Source organism: Octopus sinensis, unplaced genomic scaffold (assembly GCF_006345805.1).
Source record: "Octopus sinensis unplaced genomic scaffold, ASM634580v1 Contig11864, whole genome shotgun sequence".
Classification (NCBI taxonomy): Eukaryota; Metazoa; Mollusca; class Cephalopoda; order Octopoda; family Octopodidae; genus Octopus; species Octopus sinensis.
Genome location: NW_021832439.1, coordinates 38,602 through 56,961, shown reverse-complemented (window position 1 = coordinate 56,961; position 18,360 = coordinate 38,602). Strand labels below are relative to the sequence as shown.

Genomic DNA, 18,360 nt, shown 5'->3' with positions numbered 1-18,360 from the left:
TCCTCCATCCAGCATACTTCTGATTCTAACCGATCAGAGATGTTCCAGATGTAACCATCTCCGCTTATATTTAATTTGGAGTGGTTGGCGTTAGGAAGGGCATCCAGCTGTAGAAACTTTGCCAGATCAAGATTGGAGCCTGGTGCAGCCATCTGGTTCGCCAGTCCTCAGTCAAGATCGTCCAACCCATGCCAGCATGGAAAGCGGACGTTAAACGGCGATGATGATGATGATGAACTCAGGACAGCAGGAGGCTGTAAAACTGTCATCAGCTTTTCACCCTCTCTCTCACAGTTGTGATCCCTGTGCTGGTGGCATGAAAAAAGCAGCACCATCCGAATGTGGCCGATGCTAGCACCGCCTTGATGGCCTCCGTGCTTGTGGCACGTAAAAAACACCAACCAATTGTGGTCGTTGCCAGCCTCCTCTGGCCCCCGTGTCGGTGGCACATAAAAAGCACCCACTACACTCTCGGAGTGGTTGGCGTTAGGAAGGGCATCCAGCTGTAGAAACACTGCCGGATCAAGACTGGAGCCTGGTGCAGCCGCCTGGCTTCCCAGACCCCGGTCGAGCCGTCCAACCCATGCTAGCATGGAAAACGGACATTAAACAATGATGATGATGAGGATATACAACAGGCTTCTTTCAGTTTCCGTCTACCAAATCCACTCACAAGGCTTTGGTCAGCCCAAGGCTATAATAGAAGACGCCCAAGGTGCCACGCAGTGGGACTGAACCTGGAACCATGTGGTTGGTAAGCAAGCTACTTACTACACAGCCACTCCTTTCAGAGTCGATAAAACAAGTACCAGTTAAACACTGGGGTCAATGTAATCAACTCATCCCCACCTCCTCCAAGCTGCCCTTGTGGCAAAAAAAAAAAGAATTTAAAATAACTATTATTATTATTTAAATTCTGCTGAGTTTGACTTTGCCTTTCATCCTTTCGGGGTCGATAAATAAAGTACCAGTTGAGTACTGGGGGTCAGTGTGATTGACTGTTCCCCCCCCCCCACAAAATCCAGGTGTTTGGAAGGGCATCCAGCTGTAGAAACACCTGCCAGATCAAGACTGGAGCCTGGTGCAGCCTCCTGGCTTCCCAGACCCCAGTCGAACTGTCCAACCCATGCCAGCATGGAAAGCAGACGTTAAACAACGATGATGATGATGATGCATATAGCCCAACATTTATGTACTTATGTAAAATACAGAGATCATCATCATCGTTTAACGTCCGTTTTCCGCGCCAGCACAGGTTGGACGGTTCGACCGGGGTCTGGGAAGCCAGGGGCTGCACCAGGCTCCAGTCTGATCTGGCAGAGTTTCCACAGCTGGATGCCCTTCCTAACGCCAACCACTCCAAGAGTGTAGTGGGTGCTTTTTACGTGCCACCTGCATAGGTGCCAGAGATGTTAACCAAATATCAAGTAAGAAATATATGAAATAATTGCTGAGTGGAAGGTGTTTATAAGCCATTTAAAAACACACAAAAATTCCATACTCTTTTTACTTGTTTCAGTCATTTTGACTGCGGTCATGCTGGAGCACCGCCTTTTGGTCGAGCAAATCGACCCCGGGACTTATTCTTTGTAAGCCCAGTACTTATTCTATCGGTCTTTTGCCGAACCGCTAAGTGACGGCAACGTAAACACACCAGCATCGGTTGTCAAGCAATGCTAGGGGGGACAAACACAGACACACAAGCATACACACATATATATATATACATATATACGACGGGCTTCTTTCAGTTTCCGTCTACCAAATCCACTCACAAGGCTTTGGTCGGCCCGGGGCTATAGTAGAAGACACTTGCCCAAGATGCCATGCAGTGGGACTGAACCCGGAACCATATGGTTGGTTAGCATGAACAGGTCATGGTTTCAAAGCGACGGAAATATTTTGGCACAAGTTAAATTGAAATGTTGAGGTGAATCTAATGGTTTTTGTGTGTTTTTAAATGGCTTATATACACCTTCAACATGTGGAGGCACATGGCCTAGTGGTTAGAGCAGCGGACTCGCGGTCGAGGAATCGCAGGTTCGAATCTCAGACTGGACGATGTGTGTGTTTATGAGCGAAACACCTAAGCTCCATGCGACTCCCTCAGAAGGTAATGGCGAACTTCTGCTGACTCTTTTGCCACAACTTTCTCTCTCACTCTTTCCTCCTGCATCTTGCAGCTCACCTGCGATGGACCGACGTCCCGTCCAGGTGGGGAACCTATACGCCAAGGAAACCGGGAAACCGGCCCTTATGAGCCAGGCATGGCTCGAGAAGGAACTAACAAACAAAAAAACCTTCCACGCTGCAAATGTTTTTGTTTCAGCACACGATCTCAGATCAAGTTACTTGCTATGCAAGTATATCTCTGTAAATATAAGAAAGATTTATAAGAAGTGTTTGGCAGATAAGAGAGCTTGGAGGTCATACAAGTGACTAATCAAATATTTAATTTTTTATTGAAAAGAGAGATTGTAAATAGATATAATGAGAAAGAATAACACAGAGGCCAGTGACATTTTATATTCGAGAGAAAAAGGTGAAAACAAAATTAACCATGCTGTAGGTGAAGGTGTAGTTTTACGGTAAGAAGTTTTCTTCGTTACTTCCTGGTTCTAGGTTCAGTCCCTCTGCTGGCAAACTTCTTACCATGGGGCCAGGCCACGACTATGCCTATTGTGCTGCTTTACTCTTTTACTCTTTCACTTGTTTCAGTCATTTGACTGCGGCCATGCTGGAGCACCGCCTTCAGTCGAGCAAATCGACCCCAGGATTTATTCTTTTTGTAAGCCCAGTACTTATTCTATCGGTCTCTTTTGCCGAACTGCTAAGTGACGGGGACGTAAACACACCAGCATCGGTTGTCAAGTGATGATGGGGGTACAAACACAGACACACGAACATATACACACACACACATACATATATATATACAGATATACGACAGGCTTCTTTCAGTTTCCGTCTACCAAATCCACTCTCATGGCTTTGGTCGGCCTGAGGCTATAGTAGAAGACACTTGCCCAAGGTGCCATGCAGTGGGACTGAACCCGGAACCATGTGGTTGGTAAGCAAGCTACTTACCACACAGCCACTCCTGCGCCTATGCTGTTTTTTTTTTTTGGCTTTTGTTTTTGTATAAGGCTGAGTTGTGTGATTCAAGGGAGATTTTGTGGATCTTTTCGGTTTGACCGGCAGTTTTTAAAAATAATTTCCACGTAACTTAACACTTTTAACTTCGTATACTGGTAGAATGTGTTTATAAAACATCTTTTTCTCTTGGCTTTATTGAGAAAATTCTATAGTTTGTAAGATATTTGATGTTTTTTTTCCTTCAATTTTTGCAATTTCAACCAATCAATGACGTCTATTGAGGTAAAAAACATTCTGTGCCGTATGAAATATGTCCCTCGTTTAAGAAACAGATTGGGTTTATTTACATTTCTGAAGAAAAAAAGATACCCTTCCCCTCACCCCTAACCCTAAAACAGATTGAAATGCAATAGATCGATACTAGGGTCATAATTATGGGTGACAATTTCATATGACACCGCTGGAAAAAACTGCCGTTCAAACCCGAAAAGATCTGATTTTGTTGTTATTTCTTGTAGGTCAAGTGTTCGCGTAGAGGCTGTGGCCTTGTTCAAGTGAGGTTGGTAGGTAAATGAGGAGATAGAGAGAGAGAGAGAGAGAGAGTGTGAGTATATGAGTGTATTGTTTGTTTGTATACTCCCACTACTGCCTGAAGGCATCTGGATAGAATACTTGACAAGAGGTCTTTTTTAATTTATGATGATGGTGGTGTTGCATGTGTGTGTGTATGTGTGTGGGAATGTGCATGCAGCTGTGGGAATGTGTGTGTGTGTATGTATGCTGTAGAAATTAGTATGTCCGTGGATCTCATTGTAGTTAGTTTTAAGTATCAGGCTCACTTGGTTAGACTAACAGAACACTGTCTGTCTGTCTGTCTGTCTCTCTCTCATTTCCCTCTCTCTCTTTCATTATTTCCCTCTCATTTTGTCTTTAGTATATCTCCACATTCTCTGTCTCTCATTTTCTCTGTCTATTTGTCTCTCTCTCTATTTCCCTCTCTCTCTTTCTCTCTCTCTTTCATTTCCCTCTCATTTTGTCTTTAGTATATCTCCACATTCTCTGTCTCTCATCTTCTCTGTCTATTTGTCTCTCTCTCTATTTCCCTCTCTCTTCCTCTCTCTCTTCTCTCTCTCTCCTCTTCTCTCGCTCTTTCATTTCCCCCTCATTTTGTCTTTAGTATATCTCCACATTCTCTGTCTCTCTTCTTCTGTCTCTTCTCTCTTCTTCTCTGTCTATTTATCTATCTCTCTCGCTCTTTCCCCTTCACTTTCCCTCTCATTTTGTCTTTAGTATATCTCCACATTCTCTGTCTCTCTTCTTCTCTGTCTCTCGTCTTCTCTGTCTATTTATCTATCTCTCTCTCTCATTTCCCTCTCATTTTGTCTTTAGTATATCTCCACATTCTCTGTCTCTCCTCTTCTCTCTCTATTTGTCTCTCTCTCCAAACTGCTAATGCATGTGTGTGTGTATGTATGTGTATATGTGTTTGTATTTCTCTTCCTGTCTTTGTCTCCCAGCTGCCCTTTATATCCCTGCACAACCCCCTACCTTTATCTCTCTGTTTCGTTAGCCCTAAAGCCCCTTCTGGTGGAAAGGTATCGAAAACCCGATGCATCTAACAGTTGCTTAGTTTTATAACGCAACTATTTACAATCAACACACTCACCAAACTGTTTTGCCATTATATACGGCAGAAGGAAGGAAAGTAGCATTTATTTACCCAAATACCTTGTAATAATATAAGGTGAGAACACTTTAGCACCAAGATGCGAGTTGCTGCACATTGGAAGTTCCTACTGCCACAACTGAATGATAAACTGCAATATGCATGTTGTCGGAATGTGTAGCAAGCTTCATAGCTAAGCAGAGAGGTATGTTGTTAATATCTGCTGCTATAGATTCTGCGATGGGTCGATCAAACCTCGGCATTTATGTTGGTTGTCGACATGCCAAGGGTGTAATTCTTTCAGGACTGGCCTAGGGCTAAACAACAACAACAGCAGCAGCAGCAGTAACAAGCATACAGGTATGGACTGAACAAGGGAGAGAATGCAATGCGTCTTTACACCTTATTGCTAATCCTTTAGCATTCAGGATTACTCTGTCAAATGTATACTCTTTTACTTGTTTCAGTCATTTGACTGCGGCCATGCTGGAGCACCGCCTTTAATCGAGCAACTCGACCCCAGGACTTATTCTTTTTGTAAGCCCAGTACTTATTCTATCGGTGTCTTTTGCTGAACCGCTAAGTGACGGGGACGTAAACACACCAACATCGGTTGTCAAGCAATGCTAGGGGGACAAACAGACATACAAACACACACACGCATATATATAAACATATATGCAACAGGCTTCTTTCAGTTTCCGTCTACCAAATCTACTCACAAGGCTTTGGTCGGCCCGAGGCTATAGTAGAAGACACTTGCCCAAGCTGCCACGCAGTGGGACTGAACCCGGAACCATGTGGTCGGTAAACAAGCTACTTACCACACAGCCACTCCTGTATAATATTTATTTATTGAAAGTGTTTCTGATTCTTCATGCCTTGTCTCATCACCATCATCATCATCATCATCATCGTTTAACGTCCGCTTTCCATGCTAGCATGGGTTGGACGATTTGACTGAGGTCTGGCGAACCAGACTCCAATCTGATCTTGCAGAGTTTCTACGGCTGGATGCCCTTCCTAACGCCAACCACTCCGAGAGTGTAGTGGGTGCTTTTACGTGCCACCGGCACGAGGGCCAGTTTGGTGGTACTGGCAACGGCCACGCCCAAATGGTGCTTTTTATGTGCCACCTGCACAGGAGCCAGTCCAGCAGCACTGGCAACGACCTCGCTCGCTATCTGGTAGCTTTGAGATTTCAGTGATATGATTGGTTATTTTTTTGAATGACATTGTAGGATAGGTGTGATAAGCCAGATTTGGCTGGTTTGAATCAGGGCTGTGGAGTCGAAACAAAAAACTTTGACTCTGACTCTTCTGCTATTGGCACCTTTGACTCCGACTCCTCTTTTTGTAATTAAGTGATTGTGGTCTACATATCTTGTAAAGCATTTGCATACACTTGTACTCTGAGTAGGCCTACATGTTATAAGTGGTTTATATTAAAGAATATAAAGACATTGTGAGTCAGAGTCAGTCAGTATAGTTTTACTGACTCTGACTCCAGCTACCCCGTAATTGTTTCCGACTCCTGGTTTGAACTCAATACAGGTAGAATATTTGTTTCTTTATTGCCCACAGGAGGCTAAACATAGAGGGGACAAACAAGAACAGACAAAGGGACTAAGTCGATTATATCGACCCCAGTGTGTAACTGGTAATTTAATCGACCCCGAAAGGCAAAGTTGACCTCGGCGGAATTTGAACTCAGAACATAACGGTAGACAAAATACCTATTTCTTTACCACCCACAAGGGGCTAAACACAGAGAGGACAAACAGATTAAGTCGGTTATATCGACCCTGGTGCGTAACTGTTACTTAATTTATCGACCCCTAAAGGACGAAAGGCAAAGTCAACCTTGGCAGAATTTTAACTCGGTACATAACGTCAGATGAAATACCGCTAAGTATTTCGCCCGGCGTGCTAACATTTCTGCCAGCTCGCCGCCTTACAGGTAGGATATTTGGGCAGGATATGGCCAGATTAAATGCTAAACGATCAATCACTACATGTGAGGGTATACAGCATGGCTTGTTGATTAGGGGTAGCTTATGCAATATCTCCTGGAACTTTAACATTTAGGGTTGCAGCTTCATTCCGTGACTATACTCTTTTTACTCTTTTACTTGTTTCATTCGACTGTGACCTTTCGTCGAGCAAATTGACCCCAGCACTTATTCTTTGTAAGCCTAGTACTTATTTTATCGGTCTCTTTTGCTGAACTGCTAAGTTACAGGGATGTCAACACACCAGCATTGGTTGTCAAGCAATGCTAGGGGGACAAACACAGACACACAAACTTATACACACATATACATATATATATATATATACATATATATGATGGGCTTCTTTCAGTTTCCGTCTACCAAATCCACTCACAAGGCTTTGGTCGGCCCGAGGCTATAGTAGAAGTCACTTGCCCAAGGTGTTACACAGTGGGACTGAACCCAGAACCATGTGGTTCGTAAGCAAGCTACTTACCACACAGCCACTCCTGCGCCTATGTATCATATGTCTGATTGAAATCGGGTTACGCAGTAGCAGCTGGTATGAATATTGTTAATAACAATGGTTTCTATTTTAGGCACAGGGCCAGCAATTTTGAATGGAGAGGTTAGTGGATTTCATCAGCCCCAGTGCTTGGCTGGTATTTTATTTTATCGCCCTCAAAAGATGAAAGGCTAAGTCAACCTAGGTGGCTTTTGAACTCAGAAAGGTGGAGGAAATGCTGCGTGGTGTGCTAATGATAATAATAATAATAATAATAATAATACAGCGCCACTTTGACTGGCTTCTGTGCCAGTGACACGTAAAAAGCACCATCCAAATCGTGGCCGATGCCAGCGCCGCCTTGACTGGCTTCCGTGCCGGTGGCACGTAAAATGCACCAATCCTATCGTGGCCATTGCCAGCCTTACCTGGCTGCTATGCTGGTGGCACGTAAAAAGCACCCACTACACTCTCAGAGTGGTTGGCGTTAGGAAGGGCATCCAGCTGTAGAAACACTGCCAGATCAGACTGGAGCCTGGTGCAGCCTTCTGGCTTCCCAGATCCCCGGTCGAACTGTCCAACCCATGCTAGCATGGAGAACGGATGTTAAACGATGAATAATAATAATAATAATAATAATAATAATCTTTTCTATTATAGGCACAAGGCCTGGATTTTGTGGGGAGGGTGACTGTCAATCACATCGACCCCAGTACAAAACTGGTATTTGATTTATCAACCCCGTTTCTCTTCTGCTTTCCTGGTCCTTGTCATGCAGTCTGCTCTAACGTGGTCCTTCAGGCCACACTTAAAGCAGGGGTGGAACTCTGCCTTCAACCCTGACCTCCATTATTATTATTGATTCCACGATTTTTTACCAAAGTTTCATTTGATCCTTGTACTATCACAAAAGTCGAAGCATATTGATTTCTGGCTTCTATCGCTGAAGGGATGTGCTAATTTGACGATGGCAAAATAAACAGATTAATGATTTGCAACGGAGTCAGAGAGAACGAGGGAGAGAGAGAGAGAAGAGAGAGAGAGAGAGAGAGAGAAAGAGAGAGAGAGAGAGAGAGAGAGAGTTGGTGTGGGAGGGCGTGTGGTCTTGTTTTTTGCTCAACAGTATCAAACCTGTTGGTGTTTCAGTGGTGTGTGTTATTGTTAGTCTCCTATTGTATCTAACCCGTTGGCAGAGTTGGTGTTGTCGAGCAACTTTGGCTGTTAGTGTTGATGTCGATGTTGTTGTTGTTATTTAACTCTTGGTTGCCAATATCTGAATTACATAAAACCCCACGGTTCAAATTCTCTTGATGTTTTTGTTGTTGTTGTTGTTGTTGCTGCTGTTGAGCGAAGCGGTCTTCGTCCCCTTGGGAGAAGTCCGAATCGTGGTCCTTTGCTATTTGTAAGACTCGCAGAAGAGAAAGCAGGTCAATCTCCTGACACCGAGAGCATCGACGGATGGATGAATGCGCATCCAGGCTCAGCGGTTGCGTAGGAAGTCGGGGAAGAGTGAGAGAAAGTTGGAGCGAAAGAGTACAACAGGGGTCGCCACCACCCCCTACCAGAGCCTCGTGGAGCTTTAGGTGTTTTCACTCAATAAACACACACAACGCTTGGTCTGGGAATCGAAACCGCTATCCTCCGACCGCGAGTCTGCTGCCCTAACCACTGGGCCATTGCGCCTCCACCTGTTGTTCCTGCTTAGGAATTGAATGCTAAGCACACTCTTCTGTGTAGGGAAACAAAATTTAGCCTCGTTTTAGAATGAACTTCCTGTGAAAAGACTTCCTCTTTGCATTTGTTGTATTTTTTTGTTTTAGGCACAGATGTGTGGTTAAGAGGTTTACTTCTCAATCGTGTGGTTTTGAGTTCAGTCCCACTGCACAGCACCTTGAGCAAGTATTTTCTGCTATAATCCTTTGTGAATGGATTTGGTAAATGGAAACTGTAAGAAACCTGTTGTGTGTATATAATATATATCATCATCATCATCAAAGGAAACGAGAGCCCTTTCACATACATATACATGTGGTGGAACTTCTGCCTACCAAATTCACTCACAAGGCTTTGGTTGGCCCGAGGCTATAGTAAAAGACACTTGCCCAACGTGCCATGCAGTGGGACTGAACCTGAAACACTGTGGTTGGGAAGCCGGAGCACCACCTTTAAGGGTTTTTAGTGAAGCAAATCGACCCCCAGGACCTTTTTCTTTAGAGCCTAATACTTATTCTATTGTCTCTTTTGCTGAAATGCGAAGTTGAGGGGACATAAACCCACCAACACTGGTTGTCAAGTAGTGATTGGGGACAAGCACAAACGAAGTATGCATATATATATATATATATATATATATATATATATATATGTATGTATATATGTACTACACTCTCGGAGTGGTTGACGTTAGGAAGGGCATCCAGCTGTAGAACTTTGCCAGATCAGATTGAGCCTGGTGCAGCCTATGGCTCACCAGTCCTCAGTCAAACCATCCAATTCATGCCAGCATGGAAAGAGGACGTTAAACGACGATGATGATGTATATATATATATATATATATACTCACATATATAAGCAGACACACACGAAGGACTTCTTTCGGTTTCTGTCTACCAAATCCATGCACAAGGCTTTGATTGGCTCGAGGCTATAACAGAAGACTTTTGCCCATGGTGCCACACAGTGGGACCGATCCCTGAACCATGTGATGGGAGGCAAGTTCCTTACCACACAGCCAACTCCCGCACTAGATTGTTTATTTAAAAATGATGTTTTTGGGGTATGAGATGTCAGATCCGGACAGTTTGACAGTTATGCACTGGGGTCGATATAATCGACTTAATCCCCTTGTCTGTCCTTGTTTGTCCTCTCTATGTCTAGCCCCTTGTGGGTAGTAAAGAAATAGGTATTTCGTCTGTCTTTACGTTGAGTTCAAATTCCGCTGAGGTTGACTTTGCCTTTCATCCTTTCGGGGTCGATAAATTAAGTACCAGTTACGCACTGGGGAGGGTCGATATAATCGACTTAATTCCTTTGTCTGTCCACCCTGTGTTTAGCCCCTTGTGGGCAATAAAGAAATAAGAAATCATTTCAAAGCTGACATTGGAACTCTGCAGCACAACTCTTTGCTTCATCTGTTCATGTCAAATCGCCCAACCCATGCTGGCATGGAAAAACGGATGTTAAATAGTGATATATAATATACCCTCCAAACACTCCCACTGACATATATATCTATTTCACTACTACCCACAAGGAGCTAAACACAGAGAGGACAAACAAGGAGAGACAAACGGATTAAGTCGATTATATCGACCCTAGTGCGTAACTGGTACTTAATTTATCGACCCTGAAAGGATGAAAGGCAAAGTTGACCTCGGTGGAATTTGACCTCAGAACATAACAGCAGATGAAATACCTATTTCTTTATTACCCACAAGGGGCTAAACACAGAAGGGACAAACAAGGACAGACAAACAGATTAACTTTACATCGCCCCCAGTGCACAACTGGTACTTAATTTATCGACCCTGAAAGGATGAAAGGCAAAGTCGACCTCGGCAGAATTTGAACTCAGAACGTAGCGGCAGACGAAATACTGCTAAGCATTTCGTCCGGCGTGCTAACGATTCTGCCAGCTCGCCACCTTAGTGACATATATATCCCCCCCCCACACACGGAGGGGGGTGGGGGTGCAGGTGTTTTATGTCTTCATAAACATGATTGGATGTGACAGCTCTCATTTCTATGTAAACCGGGAAGTCCACGGGGGAGTAAATGTTCAGGAGGTCGCGATGCTCCGTATGTTGCTTGTTGTTACTGTGCGGAGCAGCTTGTCGTGGGTGCGTGAACTCCGAATGAAGCACATTCGCGAACAAGGGACATATTTATGTCCAGCTATATTTATTGCTGGACATAAAGATGTTTGTTGGATATTGGCTGTTTACAATGAACGGCATAAATCATTGTTTGACTGAGAGGGAGAGAGAGAGAGAGAGAGAGACTGTGCTGCGACTCTCTTTCTCTCTCTTTTACTTGTTTCAGTCATTTGACTGCGGCCATGCTGGTGCACCGCCTTTAGTCAAGCAAATCGACCCCGGGACTTATTCTTTTGTAAGCCCAGTACTTATTCTATCGGTCCCTCTTTTGCCGAACCGCTAAGTGACGGGGACGTAAACACACCAGCATCGGTTGTCAAGCAATGCTAGGGGGACAAACACAGACACACAAACGCATATATATATATATATATACACGACGGGCTTCTTTCAGTTTCCGTCTACCAAATCTACTCAAGGCTTTGGTCAGCCCGAGGCTATAGTAGAAGACACTTGCCCAAGATGCCACGCAGTGGGACTGAACCCGGAACCACGTGGTTGGTAAGCAAGCTACTTACCACACAGCCACTCCTGCGACTGTAGAAATTACTTGTATGACATTGTGTGAACGTTAGCAATGGGTCCGTCCTAGAACCTGGAATTGCGTGCATAAATGTCTGGAGGCACATGCATTCTACAATTAACCGAGAGGCAAAACTGGCTATTTTTAGGGAGCTGGAAAGAACATTTTAGAAAGTCCCATCATGCCATAGCCTCACGCTGGTCGGTAGATTAATAAACCAGTTGCATGAATCTACGATGGTTCGTTTGTAGTGTCTGACTGATTATCTAGTGGTTGAGGTTTCGAATCACTGTTACGGCCATTGTTGTGATAACGATGTCTTTACATCATCACCATCATCATCGTTTAACGTCCGTTTTCCATGCTGGCATGGGTTGGACGGTTCAACTGGGGTCTGGGAAGCCAGGAGGCTGTACCAGGCTCCAGTCTGGTCTGGCAGTGTTTCTACAGCTGGATGCCCTTCCTAACGCCAACCACTCCGTGAGTATAGTAGGTGCTTTTTACGTGCCACCGGCACGGGGGCCAGGCGGGCCTGGCAAAGGACCACAATCGAATGGTGCTTTTTACGTGTCACCGGCACGGCGGCCAGTTGGGGTGGTGCTGGCAACGGCCACGTTCGGATGGTGCTTTTTACATGCCACCGGCACGGAGGCCAGTCAGGGCAGCGCTGGCAATGACCACGTTCGGATGGTTCTCTTATGTGCCACCAGCACTGGTATCACAGCTACAATTTCCATTGATGTTGATCGATTTCGATTTTGATTTACATAGCTAATATTTTTACCGTTTTTTCTTCAGTTACAGTTAGTTTGGATCAGTACACACCTTGCACTTCCTGTTGAAACTTTTTCCGAAGAATGGTGTATAGAAACCGTGTTTTGATCCACCCTCTGTGTGTGTATTTGTGTAGTTCAAAAGAAACTTCATTGCAAGTTTTATCCATTTTATTTACTTACGCCATCGTCCTGAAGTAACATTTGATCACACTTCATTAAACACTGCGTTTGTATGTGTGTGTATGGCTGCTGTTTCTTGCATATTTCGCGACCACATACGGGCTCGTTTTTATCGTATATACTTCAGTTTAAAATTCATTGAATTTCTCGTATTTACTTTCGATTTTCATTCACGTGAAAAGACTTTTTTTTTGTTTTTGACTATCTTTTCATTACATGCTCTTCTCTCTCTCTCTCTCTCTCTTTTACCTTTCCTTTCTCTTTTCCTCTCTCTTATACTTTTCCCCTCTCTTCTCCTCTCTGTTTCTCATCTGATCTCTAAATTTCAGTGTCTTTCCATAATCCTGTCTCTCTCCTCTCCTTTTGTTTCACCTCCCATCTCTCTCTTTCTCTTCTCGTCTACCATTGTCTTTCTGCACTTTCCAATCTCTCTCTCTCTCTCTCTCTCTCTCTCTTCCTCCCTCTCTCTCCACCTTATATTTATCTCTCTCTCTCTCTCGTCCTCTCTTTCCTTCTTATCTTCCTTCCCGTTAAAATTGCTCAGGTCTCTATAATTAACCTCAAACATTTGCTGTTCTCTGTTGGCCGTCATTTTTATAAATAGCTTAGTCAACGTATGTCGTCCACACACACACACACACACCACCACCACCACCACACCACGGAACTAAGAACATCTCTCGTTTCACTCTTAATTCCCTCTGTCAGCAATGTAGTTCGACTTCCTAGACACAGCAGCGAAATTAGCCAAGGAGTTTTTTTCATTGCTGTCACTCAACCCGCTAAAAATAGCAACCAAATTTCCCTAAAATCACAAACGACTGGCTGTGTGGTGGTAAGTAGCTTGCTTACCAACCACATGGTTCCGGGTTCAGTCCCACAGCGTGGAACCTTGGGCAAGTGCCTTCTGCTATAGCCTCGGGCCGACCAATGCCTTGTGAGTGGATTTGGTAGACGGAAACTGAAAGAAGCCCGTCGTATATATGTATGTATATATATATGCGTGTGTGTGTGTATGTTTGTGTGTCTGTGTTTGTCCCCTAGCATTGCTTGACAACCGATGCTGGTGTGTTTACGTCCCCGTCTCTTAGCGGTTCGGCAAAAGAGGGACCGATAGAATAAGTACTGGGCTTACAAAGAATAAGTCCTGGGGGGGGGGGTCAATTTGCTCGACTAAAGGCGGTGCTCCAGCATGGCCGCAGTCAAATGACTGAAACAAGTCAAAGAGTAAAGAGTACACAGCCTTAAAAACCCACGGAATGGACATCACCGATTTGAAGTGGTTTTAGATCTTTACCGTTTGACCGACAGATTTTTAAAATAATTTTTTGTAACTAAACACTTTCAAACTTCGGACACTGGTAGAATGTGTCATATAAAACATCTTTTACTCATAGCATTTTTGAGAAAAACTTATATTTACGAAGTAATTTCACGTTAAAGTAGGCCTATTTCGGTAATTTCAACCAATCAATGACGTGTATTCAGTGGACTAAAATTACTGCCGTTGTTTGTCAACAACTATCGGCGGTGTATTTTTCGTTTATATTACCTTCTTCCGGCATCACAAATGTGTACCCGTTCGACTTTGTTTCCTCTTTAAGAATATAAATTAAAAAAATTAATGTTTTTTAATGAAATTGGATCTTTTCGGCTTGAACGGCAGTTTTTTCTAGCGGTTTCATATGAAATTGTCACCCATAATTATGACCTTAGTATCGATCTATTGCATTTCAATCTGTTTTAGATTTAAGGTTGGTTAGGGGAAGGGTATCTTTTTTTCTTCAGAAATGTAAATAAACCCAATCTGTTTCTTAAACGAGGGACATATTCATACGGCACTGAATGGTTTTTTTTTTACCTCAATAGACGGTCAGTGATTGGTTAAAATTGCCGAAATGCAAGAAATTAAAGACGAAATATCTTATACAAACTATAGAATTTTCTCAAGAAGGCCAAGAGAAAACGATGTTTTATAAACACATTCTACCAGTATACGAAGTTTAAAAGTGTTTAGTTACGTAGAAATTATGTTAAAAACTGCCGTTCAAACCGAAAAATCCCACACTTGTGTGGTATGTGTCGCTTTTTCCTTCCCTCTTACAAGTCTCGGTGGCCCTATGAAAGCTCAGGGGTGATGCCTTCATTCTTGAGTTAAAAACTCAAAGAAAATAAACAAACAGGAATATCTTTTTTCAGAATTCTATTGAAAAAAGCCGTTGAGGTCGGATGTGAATTCACAGTCAGCTTTTAACCAGATTATTATGACTTCATTAAAATACGTTTGTTTTTCCTTCTGCAGCAAATGAAAATATCCTTATTGTTTTGTCTTGTCTTTATCAAAGAATCGCACTATTTGCGCTCTCTCACACATGCACACAGTCGTAGGTATGGTTGTGTGGTTTAGAAGTTTACTTCGCAGTCATGTAGTGGTTTCGGGTTCTGTGAGGAAACTTAGTAGACGGAAACTGTTTGGAAGAAATCCGTTGTATGTATAAGTGCGTGTGTGTGTGTGTGTGGTGTGTGTGTATTTCTTACTGTTTGATAAAAAGAGGTGTTGGTTTATTTACATCCCTACATTTTAGTGGTTCGGCAAAAGGAACTAGTGGAATTAAATACAGTAAGTGCGGGAATTTAAAATAAATAAATCTTAATTGTAGTGTGAGAAAGTATATATATTCTGATGATAAAATATATTATCTTTCAAAAACATCCCACATTTATAGACTATATCGTGTATGTTTAAGAAATGGTTCATTATATATATATATATATATATATAGCAGAGAATGAGACATCGTTCATCTGTCTCCCCACCCCGCCTCCACCCGCATAAAAATTATTTTGGGCGCGAACGAGTTTTTTTTTTTCGTAAAACACTGGTCCAAAACTCGACTGAACTAGCAAGTTTAGAGTGTATTTTGTTGAGAAATTCTCTCTCTTTTACTCTTTTACTTGTTTCAGTCAGTTGACTGCGGCCATGCTGGAGCACCACCTTTAATCGAGCAACTCGACCCTGGAACTTATTCTTTTTGTAAGCCCAGTACTTATTCTATCGGTCTCTTTTGCGGTTGATAAAATTAACACCAGCGGTTAGGATTAAAGTACTGGGGTCGATTTGTTCGACTGAACCTTTCAAGGCGGTGCCCCAGCATGGCTCTAGTTCCATGACATAAACAAGTATGATAAAAGATATGTAACTGCGTGAATGTGTGTGTGTGTGTGTGTTTGACCCCCTCAGCATCACTTGACGACCGGTCTTGGTTTGTTTACGTCCCTTTAATATAGCGGTTCGACAACACCGCCCGATAAAACAAGTACCAGGCTTGGATGGCGGTTCTACATGAGAACAGTGGTCTCAGTGCGCGCACTCGCGCAAGCTAGTCATGACCAGTCGATCCTTACTTTGTGTTTTTGTGTTTTATTTACTTTGCTAGGTAGTCGTAGGATCGACTAGTCACGACTAGCTAGCGCGGATACGCGAGTGCGCGCACCGGGGCCACTGTTCCCAAGTAGTACCTGTGTTTGACTTCCCTCCCAGCATCTCTTCACGACTGGTCTTGGTTTGTTTACGTCCCTTTAATATAGCGGTTCGACAAAATCGCCCGATAAAACAAAGTACCAGGCTTGGGAAAAAAATAATAGGCAGTGAAGGACGATTCATTCAAACTTAAAATTTTCTCAAAGCGGTGCTCCAGCACGGCCGCAATTTTAGTTTAATAAACCGAAGCCAAATAAAAGATTACAAAAAGATGTATAAATATATAGGCGCAGGCGTGGCTGTGTGGTAAGTAGCTTGTTTACCAACCACATGGTTCTGGGTTCAGTCCCACTGCGTGGAACCTTGGGCAAGTGTCTTCTACTATAGCTTCGGGCCGACCAAAGCCTTGTGAATGGATTTGGTAGACGGAAACTGAAAGAAGCCCGTCGTATATATATGTGTGTGTTTGTGTGTTTGTCCCCCTATCATTGCTTGACAACCGATGCTGGTGTGTTTATGTCCCCGTTACTTAGCGGTTCGGCAAAAGAGACCGATAGAGTAAGTACTGGGCTTACAAAGGAATAAGTCCCGGGGTCGATTTGCTCGATTAAAGGCGGTGCTCCAGCATGGCCGCAGTCAAATAACTGAAACATGTAAAAGATGTATAAATACATATCCGAGATGGGTGTGTTTTACGACTGTCGTAAATCGCGATTCGCGTCGATCTTTTTTACCCGCCACCTTCACTTCTTCTCTCTGGGATATGAATAGAAGTCTCAACTTTGATGTTCAACAAACAAACACCAACGGCTCGTCACCTCGTCGACAAGCCACACGGAAGTACCGAAGTAATTAACCAACTGTTTTTTTCCTCTTCAAAGATTCCTCTATGTCTGATTTTTATTCCATTCATGTTTTGTTATGGTAAGAAGAAAAAGGAAAAAAGATTGAGAGATGTATTTGCACACGTGTAACATGGCCTTAGATTTTAATTTAGAGACGGTTTTAGAGTCGCAATTCCATTCGCTTCTTTCTAATACACCGGCCACTCTAGACATTGTGGCTGTGAACTATGAATCCTGAATACCTATGTATGTATGTGTCTGTCTGTCTCATATATCTATCTTCTGTTTCTAGCTTATCTATCTTAGATCTTTTTATCTTTTTTTCTCTTCCTACCTCATCAAGAGACGGGGCTAACGCGCCCGCACGCACGCACGCACGCACGCACGCACATACTCGCACGCACGCGCACACTCTTTCGTCCTTCAAAAAAAAACCCAAAACAAAACAAGGAAGAGGGGATAATTTTATAATGATAGAGGCTGTCCTTCGAAATAATAACGAAGATGCAGTAAAAAAAAAAAACAAAAGGGGGAAAAAAATGGACGAGACGGTCACAGCTGGATCGTCTTTTATCGTAAGCTTGTTCGACCCACTACTACATATACCAAGATACGCGTTTAATATATCTAGATAAATATACATACGTATATATATATATATACACACACACACACACACACATACATGTGTCGTGTTTTTGTATCGTCTTCTAAATGTTTTACGTTCTTGTCCCAGTTTGTATTTTTCTACATATAATATATATATATATATATACACATACATACATACATACGTACATACACACATATATATACTACCTTTGGATATCCTTGTTGCTTATTTTGATAATAGTCACCCCGTTTGAATTATATGGGTAATACCATACCAAATTCTGGTGCCTTTTGCTTAAGTACCATATACCATATTCATCTGAATCTAAATTTTTGCTGAACTTATATATATATATATATATATATATATATAAGGAATCTATCCTCAACTTTAAACGGAGTCTGGATAGATTCCTTCAAGGAATACCAGATAAGCCACCCATAATTGGATACAACTCACCCAACAAAAACTCACTACTTGAATGGACCATAAACAAAACTTGACTTAAACAGGATTTAGATAATCCTATCAGGTGGTGCTATTAAGTTAGACATGGCCTGGACCAATCTTTGGTCGAAACATATCTAAGTTTATATATATATACACACACACACACACACACATGATTTCCGATCTAAATTTTTTAGGTCTTTGGAAACATTAGACGTGTGGTTTAGAAATGTTCGTTTTTGCTGCCACGCATATCTGGGTTTCGATCCCACTGCTCGGCGTTTACTCAGGTGTTTTTTTTTTCCTTATTTTTTTTTTCTGTAGCCACGATTCGATCGATCGATGCTTTGTGTGG

The 18,360-nt window shown here is 42.8% G+C and overlaps 1 protein-coding gene across 14 annotated transcripts in view; it reads left to right on the top strand.

Moving 5' to 3' along the window:
- The window catches only part of LOC115229099, a 54,670-nt gene that overhangs the window by 11,654 nt on the left and 24,656 nt on the right, over positions 1-18,360 (top strand). The window contains exon 1 of one of the 14 annotated variants that reach the window (XM_036499105.1): positions 16,852-16,945. The exons of 12 other annotated variants lie outside the window; for them this stretch is intronic. The gene's annotated coding sequence lies outside the window, so the exon portion shown is untranslated. Of the gene's footprint in view, positions 1-16,851; positions 16,946-18,360 lie in introns of those variants that run through there. One more of the 14 variants, XM_036499106.1, reaches the window with a different exon arrangement.